This window comes from Octopus bimaculoides, chromosome 14 (genome assembly GCF_046866305.1).
Source record: "Octopus bimaculoides isolate indiv1 chromosome 14, ASM4686630v1, whole genome shotgun sequence".
NCBI lineage: Eukaryota > Metazoa > Mollusca > Cephalopoda > Octopoda > Octopodidae > Octopus > Octopus bimaculoides.
In genome coordinates, this window is record NC_142941.1 from 24,856,711 (window position 1) to 24,867,671 (window position 10,961).

Below are 10,961 nucleotides of genomic sequence, written 5' to 3' on the forward strand. Positions count from 1 at the left end.
GAACACATTCTTTCTCCTTTGGGAGTATTGGTCTGACCATAGACTGATATGATTAAAGGTGATTTTTTTTTTCTGTCCACAGTCTTATTCGCAATAATCGCACTCAACCAGTTCGAAAAGTGGATGTGACCAAGTTGAGGAACAATAATGATTTAACCTCATTTCAAGCAACCTATGACAACAAACTTGCTGGCATCTCAGACAACACAAATATTGAATTAGCTAGGTCTGCTTTTAAAAATGCTGTATCTGGGTAATCTTGTGAAACACTCGGGTATCATACAAGGGCCCGGGAACAGGGGGTGCAGCGGGTGCACCCGCACCCCCTAGAATTTTCAGGGGGTGCAAGATCAAAATTTGCACCCCTACATAATCTTACCAGTTACAGAAAAAAAGTGTCTAAAATCTATCGGTATAAAATGCTTAAGTTCGATCTCGTTTCAAAACAAAGAAGAAAAAAATAAATAAATAAATAAAAGTGATGAAGCTGGCATAAAATTCCCTAGGGAGTTTAGAACCACTAACTTCTGAAGGCAAGTAGCGTCAAAATACAAAAAAAAATGACAATAACAACAGTAGCCGCAACAATAACAACAACAAAACCAGCATGTATGGTTAATTTTGAATATATAGCATTACTTGAATTATTGAAGACAGCTCCCACCCAGTTTCTGTCTGTCAATACTTCTCTCCATCTTTTAGTACCACTCCCAAGTTCTTTGTAATTGGTGTTGCTAAAGACTTAAAACATGGTTAAATGGATTTGACCGTTTGACCCCAGTCTAAAAATAAAACCCCTTCAAAATTCTTTCAGTACAAAACAACCATTCAATATTCCATTATCAACTTGACCACTGCCTGGGTAAGTGCCTTTTTTTTCAACTCCAACTTTAGTCTTGATTCACCTTTTCATTAAATCTTTACTTTGCTTTTGTCTTTATTCTTCTCTATCTGCTTGAGTTCCTTAGGAAATAGTTTCCTTTTAGCGTTACTACTAACAAATCGTATCTTAAATTCGTAGTTTAGACAGAATGCCTTATATATTGACGACTTTCATTTTTTTATCTTGCCTTAATTCTGTCATATTATTAATTAAAACTCTTCCTGCCTATATATAAAATAATATTTGCGTCATATCTGTTTCCGATACTGTCCTGCTTTTTCGTTTTATATAGAAAACGTTGATTTAATTAGTTTGATAAGTACCTCTGCACGAAACTCTCGAACCTTCAGTCACTATGTAACTTTCTCCGATCAATAAATCTATACTTATTGAGACTGACTCAACATAAGTTCTATTTTTCATGTTTGAACCACTACGCCTCTGATGAGAACCCAATAATGTTCGGAAATCGATTAAAGTTGTTCATCTTTTTTTTCAATCTACGGAGAAATGGCTAAATTTGCCCTCTTTATAAATATACGATATATATATAAATATAAATAGACCTCGATAATCGGCTCGGGATTCTCCCCAGTGACTTTACAAAGGTCACTCGAGGCCCCAATTCGCCGTGAAACCATTTAGTAGCTGGTATCGTTATGAGGTCTATTTATATTTACCCACTTCTCTACTTGTAGAGTAAGCTCTCTTCCGGTTATATGGTTTTACTGTATATTATCACATATGTATATGTATATATGTGTGTGTGTGTGTGTGTGTGTGTGTGTGTGTGTGTGTGTGTGTGTGTGTGTGTGTGTGTGTGTGTAAATATATATATAGAGAGAGGTAGGTAGGTACATATGTAAGCACACATACACACACGCATATACATACGAATGTATGTATTTGTGTGTCTGTATGTCACTCCACCATCGCCTGATAACTAATGGTGATGCGATTATGCCCCTGTAACTTGGCGGTTCGAAAAAAGAGGTGATAGAATTAATACGAGGCTTCCAAAGAATAATTCCTGGCGTTGATTTCTTCAAATAAAAGACAGTGCTCTATTATGGCCTATCGTCTTTTGAAGTATATTGGATGGGAGGTCATGTTGCTGGTTTTGCCAATAAAAACACAAGCACTATTTATTTGCTGTCCACTATTTGTTTTTCAGGTTTTTGTTCGACCAGAGTTCTTTCGTTACAATTCAGTGGCCTTATACGTGGTTCTTTACTTATTTTTTCTTTCTTGTGTCTGCCCTTTTTAATCATCTGCCATGTTGTATTCAACAGAAATTCAAAATCTTACGGGAAACTTCGTAAATCTTGTAAGGGAACTTGCTGAAGAATGCAGTGCAGAAGTAAGTCAGTGGTTTAAGCGTTGGAACAATTTCCTCTCTGATACAATTCAAAATGAAATTTTAGAGGAATATGCTCATAACATTTTACATGAGATCAAAATAAAAGTAGAAAATTCCAGGTTTATTGGCATTATATGTGATGGTACCACTAATTGCTCTGGCATGGAACAAGTATCAATCACTGTCCCGTATGTTTCTGAAGGCCTGAATGTCAATGAGGATTTTCTAGGTTTTTATAATCCCCCTGACTGCTCTTCGGAGACACTGACTAAGATTTTTCTAGATGTTTTTTGTCGCCTAAATATTTCACTTGGCTCAAAGTTATGCTGTTTTTCATTTGATGGTGCAAGTACCATGAGTGGAAACATTTCAGGTGTACAAATACGATTCAAACATTTGTTCCCAAGTACATATTTTGTACGCTGTGGAAACCGCTCTCTAGACCTTGTCCTCCAAGAAGTTAGTTATAAGGTTACCTTTGTAGCTGATGCACTGAACTTTGTTCATCAATGCGCCATTCTTGTAAAAGAGTCACCAAAAAGAAAATTCCAATGGACAAATCTTTGTGGTGAGAATGTCATCATGTTGCAAGCAGTGTGTCCAACTTGGAGGTGCATTAGAACAACAGCACTGAAACGAGTAGAAAACAATTATAAGAATATTCAAAATTAAGAGCAACAACAAAGGTTACTGTTAAAGGGCTGCTAAAACAATCTGGCGAAGCTTCCATTTTGTTCGGCATTAAAATCGCTGGGGATATATTTGGGGTATGTGAGCCAGTGGCACGTAGCTTACAGCGTCCAGGCACGACAGCCGGTGATTGCTTGAAATTGATTGAAAAGTTGAAAAACCCTCTTTCAAAAATGAGAAGTGAGAAGGTTTTTGAAAAATATTTCGATGACTTGGTGAAAATGGTGAAAATGCCCAACATTTCACGATCTAAAAACACACCACTGCGCTTTAGGCACACAACAACTACTGATGAAGTTGCTCTTTCTGTCACCGATGACTGGCGTCGGCAATTTTTCTCTATAGTAGACGTCATCGAAAATGAATTGACTCGCCGGTTCCAGCAACAGGGAATACGTGTATGCTCTGAGCGAGAGGAGTTGCTGTTGTCAGCAGTCAATTGTGGAGTATTTAACTTTGAAAATGCACATCTACCTGCTTCTTTTGATTTGCTCTTACTGTCATCTCAAATCAAACTTCTTGCTGGCCTATGGACGGAAAGGGAAAATTTGCCTAAATCATTTAATGACATAGCTGAAAAATGGAGAGCGTCTGATGCTATTTTTCGTTCTAGTATGCCACAAGTGTTAGCGTTAATGCAGCTTGTCTTGTCTTCACCTGTATCTGTTGCATCAAGCAAAAGAACATTCAGTGCACTTCACCATTTGAAGACCTGGCAACGTACCACAATGACACAGCACTGTTTTACACATTGTACCATAATGCATGTACATAAAAAAATATACGATGAAAACACTTTGCACATCCTCATGAAACGTTTCATTAACAAAACGTATGAGCGTAGGAAAACTTTTGGAATATGTTGATACAGTTTTTTTTTTTTGTATACGTGTGAATTATGGAGTGATGCAAAAACTTGGCTTACTTCCATTTTAACACTTCTTATAGCTTCACTATCTCTTTCTTGGTAAACTGACATTTGAATGTTCAGAGAAAACTTCAAAAGTAACTGTTAGTGACTTCTCTTCAAGATGAACAAAATTTGGTATCATACTGTTATCAAGTACCTGTAGAAAAAGGATTTAGTCCCCAAGAACATGTTGATATATCGGAGGATGATGCTCCAGTTTTATCAACAGTGCAAAACTGATTAACTGATTTGAGCAGAGATAATTTTGAGAAGACTAATGATCTGAACAGTCTGCAACTGCCTTCACCGGAGAAAAAAAAATAAATTGCCAGTGTTATTAGCATAACACGTGTGAGAGCTGAGAATATTCTACACAATAAATTTGGCATGATGAAAGTTTCGGCTTGGTGGGTGTTGCTTCTTCTGACACCTGATTAAAAGGGCACCAGGCTGATCACATTTCGATAATATCTGACATTGCTTGAGGCAAATCCAGTTTCCTTAAATGTGTTGGGTTCATCATTTTGAGTTAGAGAATAAGAGATAATCTAACAGTGGAGACACTCCTCAACACTTACTCTAAAGAAGGTCATCAAGATTGTTTAATCTGCAGGGAAGGTGGTGGCCTCAGTATTTTGGATTGCAAAAAGCATCGTGTTTATTGACTACTTTCAAAAGGCTCTCACCACCAATGGAGAGTGCTGTACTGTGCCACCTTTCTAAGGCAGTTGCGAAAGGCTATCAAGGCCAAACGCAAGGAAAACTGTCGAGTATGTTTTTCTTTCATCGAAACAAATACTCCAGTGCACAAGTAATTGGTTTCGATGGCTGCTCTGTGTGATTGGCTTTGGACTGCTAAGCCACCCTCACTACTTTAGTGATTTGACCTCATCTTACTATCTATATCCCCTACATATATAAAAAAAATCCTCGGTTTGGAACCAATATCATAGTGATGATGTCTTATCAGCTGTTGAAAACTTGTTTAACTAACAGGATAGCTTCTTTTCCTAGGCAATCGAAGCAATGAATCGCTGAAAGAAGTATGCAGATGATCCTTTCTGTTTGATTTTCACTTTTCAATTGCCTTAATTTTATTCCAATTTCAAATGTTTATCCAGCATTTCACAAAACTTTATTAAAACTTCCATCGTTGAATGTTTTAACATTGTAATGTTGTCACCTTGTACAAAATGCCAGCTTCCACATCCTGTTCTCTGATGGAGGGAAAAATGATCAAACTTTAAACCTCTGTTACAGTTTTCTAAAGTTTTTCTGGAATAAGTGAATAGCATCAGATTCAACGGGAAAAATTACACCAATATCTCAAATTTGAAAATTTTCGCTTAATTTTAAAATTTCAGAAGGTGAAATCAAGCAGAAAAGATCCTAATATTTAAAAATGAACTTCATTTGGTCACATTCTATGAGAATATATTGGTCAGCCTGTTAACTTTCCAGTCGATCCTCATAATAATAAAAGTTATTATTATTGAACATTTGTTTGTTTTGATACCTAAATTAGAAAACTTCACCTTGTTTGTAAAAATTTGGGGTACTACAGGAGAAGTGTGGACCTGAGTCCTGAGAGTGCGCATGTCACAAATTTGCGCGTGCACGCGCATTAGTTGTAAGTAGTCGATTTTAGCTCACAAAGCAAATGATGAGACGTGCGGATTCGCGCTACTAGTTGATTTTAACACAGAGGTAAACAACGAGACGCACGGACGCGCGCTACTTACTGTAAAAGGAGCGGGGTTATCCATGTAATACAAAAAGAAAATTGCAGATAAGTTGAATATAAAAGTGAAAAATAATCATTGAATACTGAAAAAACATTCACCTCCCCTAACTTTAAACCCTAACCCTAAACCTAACCCCTAACCCTAAACCCTAACCCTAATCCCTAACCCTTAATAAAATATGGGAAAAGCTGGAGATGAATGTTTTGAAAACATTCTGAACTATCTTTCAGAATGGTTTACTTTTCAATGAAATATCATTTTGTTATTTTTCATGTTTTTATTCAATTTATCTGCAATTTTCCTCTTGTATTAGATGGATAACCCACTCTCCATTTACAGCAAGTAGCGAGCGTCTAGTTTTTTCCCTGTGTGCTAAATTCGACTACTTACGACTAACGCGTGCGCGTGCGCAAATTTGTGACATGCACACTCCCAGAACTCGGATCCACACTTCTCCAGTAGTGCCAAATTTTGAAACTGAGTTTGCACCCCCTAAGCAAATTTTGTTCCCGGGCCACTGGTATCATAAGAGGAAGCACCAAGATTGGTTCAACTCAAATAATCCAAACATCTCTTTTCTTTTGGACAATATGCACAAGTGCCACTGCCAATGGATGTCAAATAAAAATAATGTCACAAAATGCAACGAGTTTTAAAAGGCCAGAAATACATGCCAATCTCAACTGTGGCAAATGAAACAGATATGGTGGCAAAGGAAGGCACAAGAGATGCAGGATACTGCGGACAGATGTGACTCCAGATGATTTTATCAGAATTTAAAGGGTGCTTTTGGACCTGCATCTGGTAGCTCAACTCTCATACTTTCAATTGAGGGTAATCTTCTGACAAACAGACAGAAGATCATGTAGGTTGTGATACATTCATATGGGGTTGGCAAGGCAAATTCAAACGGCCATCTGCTGCTATCGCTTTGCAGTGAGAATGGTATTTTGATTACCAATACTATTTTCCAACTCCCCAACCACCACAAAACTACCTGAATGTGAATTTAACTGTTGATGAAGAACAGATCAACAACCTACCACAGAGGCCTGTCCTAGAAGAACTTTCAGTTGCTCCAACAAACGCTGAAAAGGCCATAAAACAGCTCACAAATGGAAAGTTGTCTGAGAACGATGGCATACCAGCCGAGATATATAAATGTTGTAACAATCTCCTACTGAACAAGTTATGTGAACTTTTCTCCTTAATTTGGGAATCAGGATCAATCCTACAGGAGTTTAAACACACTTCTATTGACCATCTTTATAAGCACAAAGACAAAAAATGTGAATGTGACAACCATAGAGATATATCCCTAATGTGTGTTGCCAGGAAGATCCTCAGAAAGGTTATCTTAAACAGACTAAATGATGCCATTGCCAATTTAGTGTTGCCTGAATCTCGGTGTGGATTTCGGGCTGATAGAGGTACAGTGAATATGATTTTTAGCCCAAGGCAGTTGCAAGAAGATGCTCATAAGTACAACCGAGACCATTTTGTCATTTTTGTAAATTTAACTAAAGCTTTCGACACTGTATCTAGGGATGTTATTTCGGTTGTCCTTAGAAAGCTAGCTGTTCCCGATAGATGCTTGATGTTATCATTTCCTTCCATCAAGGGATGATGGCTTCTATCAAATCTAGCAGAGAAGTGTCCAATTCATTCACAATCTCAAATGGGACAAAACATGGTTGTGTTCTTGCACTGCTTTTATTTGTTTGTATTTCTCCGTCATATTGGAAACAGCATTCAAGGGTGTTAAAGAAGGAGTAAGGTTTGAGTACAGAACTGGTGGTGGCTCATTCAACCAACAGTGCTTCAAAGCAAAATCTAAGACTTTGGTGCAAACACTTCAAGATTTGCTCTTCGCAGGTGATTGTGCACTTGTAACATACACTCCTGGGGGCATGCAATAGATTCTAAACAACTTCTCGCATGTATCAAAGGCTTTTGGTCTGACCATCAGCATCAAGAAAACTGAGCATCAGTCCATTCATGACCATCTTCCTGATGCTGCCCCCACTGTACATGTTGATAAGAAAACATTAAAAACTGTTTCCTCCTTAATTTTTCTTGATTCCATTGTGTCCAATGATGCTAAGATGGATAAAGAAACTGAGTCCAGAATAATAGAAATCAAAATAAAAAGAATAGTATGATTCAGTTTAAAGGAGAAAGTTGAGGCATGTAAAAAGTACTATTTCTTCTCATCGTATATTAATGATAGTTATAATGAAATTAATGGCTCCAAGAATTGATGAAATACCTGCTAAATGGAGTGAGAAAATAGCTAGATCAACAGAAGGGCCTATATGAGCTAAATTTCTTGAAAGTGGAGGATAAACAGTTCATCCAGTTCCTACACCTCTTTCTACTGTGGCTGATGATAATAATAGGGTAAGGGAAAGAGGTAGAAGTCAAAAGCTTATATTATTTATTCGTGGGAATGCTATATCTGGAGCACCTAATATTAGAGGTACTAATCAGTTTCCAAATCCTCCAGTTATTACAGGTATAACAAGAAGAAAGATTATTACAAATGTGTGAGCTGTAACGATTACATTATATAATTGATCATCATTAAGAAGAGATCCTGGTTGTCTTAATTCTGTTCGAATTATTAAACTTAAAGAAGTGCCTAAAAATCCTGATCGAATTCCAAAAAGGAAATATTGTGTGCCAATATTTTTGTGATTTGTTGAGAATATTCATCGCATATAATAATATAGGGATAAAAATGACTGTTCCTAGTAGGCTGAAACATATAATTGATTTTATATTTATTATTATTTTGTTTGTTTTAAATATATAGAATGATTTAATTATTATCATTATGGTTAAATTTAAATAGAAGTATAATCTAATGAGAGTTCCAATAAATAATATTAAAGATAATAAGATTATATTTATATTTAAAAGTGAGTTAAGGATTATTAATTTTGATAAAAATCCTAATGTGAGGGGAATACCTGTTAATGATAAAATTAACGTTATAATAAAAATATTTTCTTTATTCATATGTATATTTTGTTCTGTTAAAGAATATATAAATAAGGTTGATTTTATAGAAAATATAATAAATATAGGAAGAATAATAATTGTGTAAATTAATAGATAAATGAATATAAGAGAATTATTAATGAACCAAATTGGTAATATTCATCCTAAATGAGAGGTAGATGAATAAACTTTAATTAGTTGTATACTAGATTGGTTAATAGCTTGAATACTACCTAAAATGGAACTAATAAAAGCCAATGAAATTATAATAATATAATTAGAATTAATAAAACATAATATAAATAATGGTGCTAGTTTTTGTCAGGTTAGAATTAAAAATAGTATCATTCATCTTATTTGTTTACATATAGATGGTAACCAGAAATGAAATGGAGCTCTTCCTAATTTGATTAATAATGAAATAATTATGATAGATGAAAATAAAGAATTATTGAATATTGAGAATGTAGAAATTGATGATATATATATAAAGATTGATCTTCTAATAAATAAAGATGATCTTATTGACTGAATGATAAAATATTTTATTGATCTTTCGATTTCAAAGTTTTTAGATTCAATATTTATTAAAGGTAGAATTCCTATTAAATTTAATTCTAGTCCTATTCATATTATTAATCAGTGAGAAGATGATAAAGATATAATTGTACCTATAATTATTATAATAATGAATATAAAGTTAGCAGGAAAAAATTTATTGGTATGAATTGCTCATAATAAAGTTAGCAGCTTTATTATATAACATTATTACTTTTATATTCAATTTAAGGATCCTTGATTTCATTCGTGAAGTAATCCAATAGTTAAGATAATAAGGAATATTATAGAACAAGATAAATAAATAATTGAAGGTGAAAATAATAAATTAATAATTATTGGTATTAGTAGGATAATTTCTACATCGAAGATTTAAAAAATTACTGCTAATAAAAAGATTGTATAGGAAAAGGGGAACGGGTATATCATGAAGGGTCAAATCCACATTCAAAATGAAGGGTCAAATCCACACTGTTGGTTTTAAATGTAATTAATGAGCTGATAATAAATAAAATAATGTTAAGAAAAATAAGGAAAAGAGAAATGAAAAAAAAGAATACATAAGTATAGAAGATTAAAAAAACCTTATAATTTATAACATCAATATAATCCGTTCATTCCGGCGCTATACTCCAGTGAAGAAATAGATATTTCAGTTTTTTAATTAACAGTTAAATGCCTCTAACGGTAAAATAAATACCTAATTATGGGTCGAAACCATATATGAAAATTCATTTCTTGAATGGTATTAAATAATTTAGTTATTACTTTTTAATTGCAAATTAAATTTTCTTATATAAAATATAATACCATTAAGGATTAATAAAATCATATCTAGATTAAAAGTCTAGTGCTTATTTAGTTTCAGCCACTTAATAAGATAAGAATTAATGGTGTTTTATATTATGATCCTCATAAATATACAAAAGTATATAAAAATAGTCATACGACATCTACAAAATGTCAGTATCAAGCTGCGGTTTCAAATCCAAAATGGTGTGAGGAGGAAAAATGATTTATTAAAATGTGTAACAAACATATTAAAAGGAAAGTTGATCCAATAATTACATGAAGTCCATGAAATCCTGTTGCTACAAAAAAGGTTGAACCATAAATTCTGTCTGAAATAGAGAATGATGCTTCTATATATTCAATTATTTGGAGAATTGTAAAGTAAAATCCTAAAGAGATGGTAATAATTATGGAGTGAGTTGTGGATTTTAGATTGTTATTTATTAATGAGTGATCTATACCAGTGGCTAAAAGAATTGCTGTATTAAGTAGGGGGATTTGGAATGGATTTAGTGGGAAAATATAAATGGGTGGTCAGCATGAACCAATATCTATATTAGGAGCTAAACTTCTGTGAAAATATGATAAAAAAAAGCAAAAAAAAACATATTTCTGAAATAATAAAGAGTATTATTCCTCATCGTAAACCATTATATACTTTAGATGTATGAAAACCTTGAAATGTTCTTTCTCGAATAATATCATGTCATCATTGAATTATGGTTAAAATTATAAGTAATAGTCCAAAAAAAAAAACAAGGGAATTTTCATAGTTATGAAATCACGAAGAGAGTCCTGTTGTTAAAAATAAAGCTCTTATGGATCCAGGGTCTAAATTCAACTAAATGAAAGGGGTTTTGAGTCATATAATAAAAGTATTAATTAAAATTTATTTTTTAATTAATTTTGGATTATTGACAGAATTTGGACAAACTTAGATGTATGATCTAAAAGAGGCATATTTTTGTCAAGAGAAAGAAAGGGGTGGGGGCTTTTAAAAAATGTTTGTTTTATGTATAT

At 33.9% G+C, this 10,961-nt stretch overlaps 1 long non-coding RNA gene across 1 annotated transcript in view; it reads right to left on the bottom strand.

The window, feature by feature from the left end:
* Positions 1 to 2,500: 2,500 nt before the first annotated feature.
* Positions 2,501 to 10,961, bottom strand: part of LOC149132648 (uncharacterized) — a 14,380-nt gene continuing 5,919 nt past the window's right edge. The window contains exons 3-4 of the long non-coding RNA XR_016244246.1: positions 10,218 to 10,270; positions 2,501 to 2,873 (exon numbers count right to left, since the gene is read on the bottom strand). This is a non-coding gene — a long non-coding RNA (uncharacterized LOC149132648). The remainder of the gene's footprint in view (positions 2,874 to 10,217; positions 10,271 to 10,961) is intronic.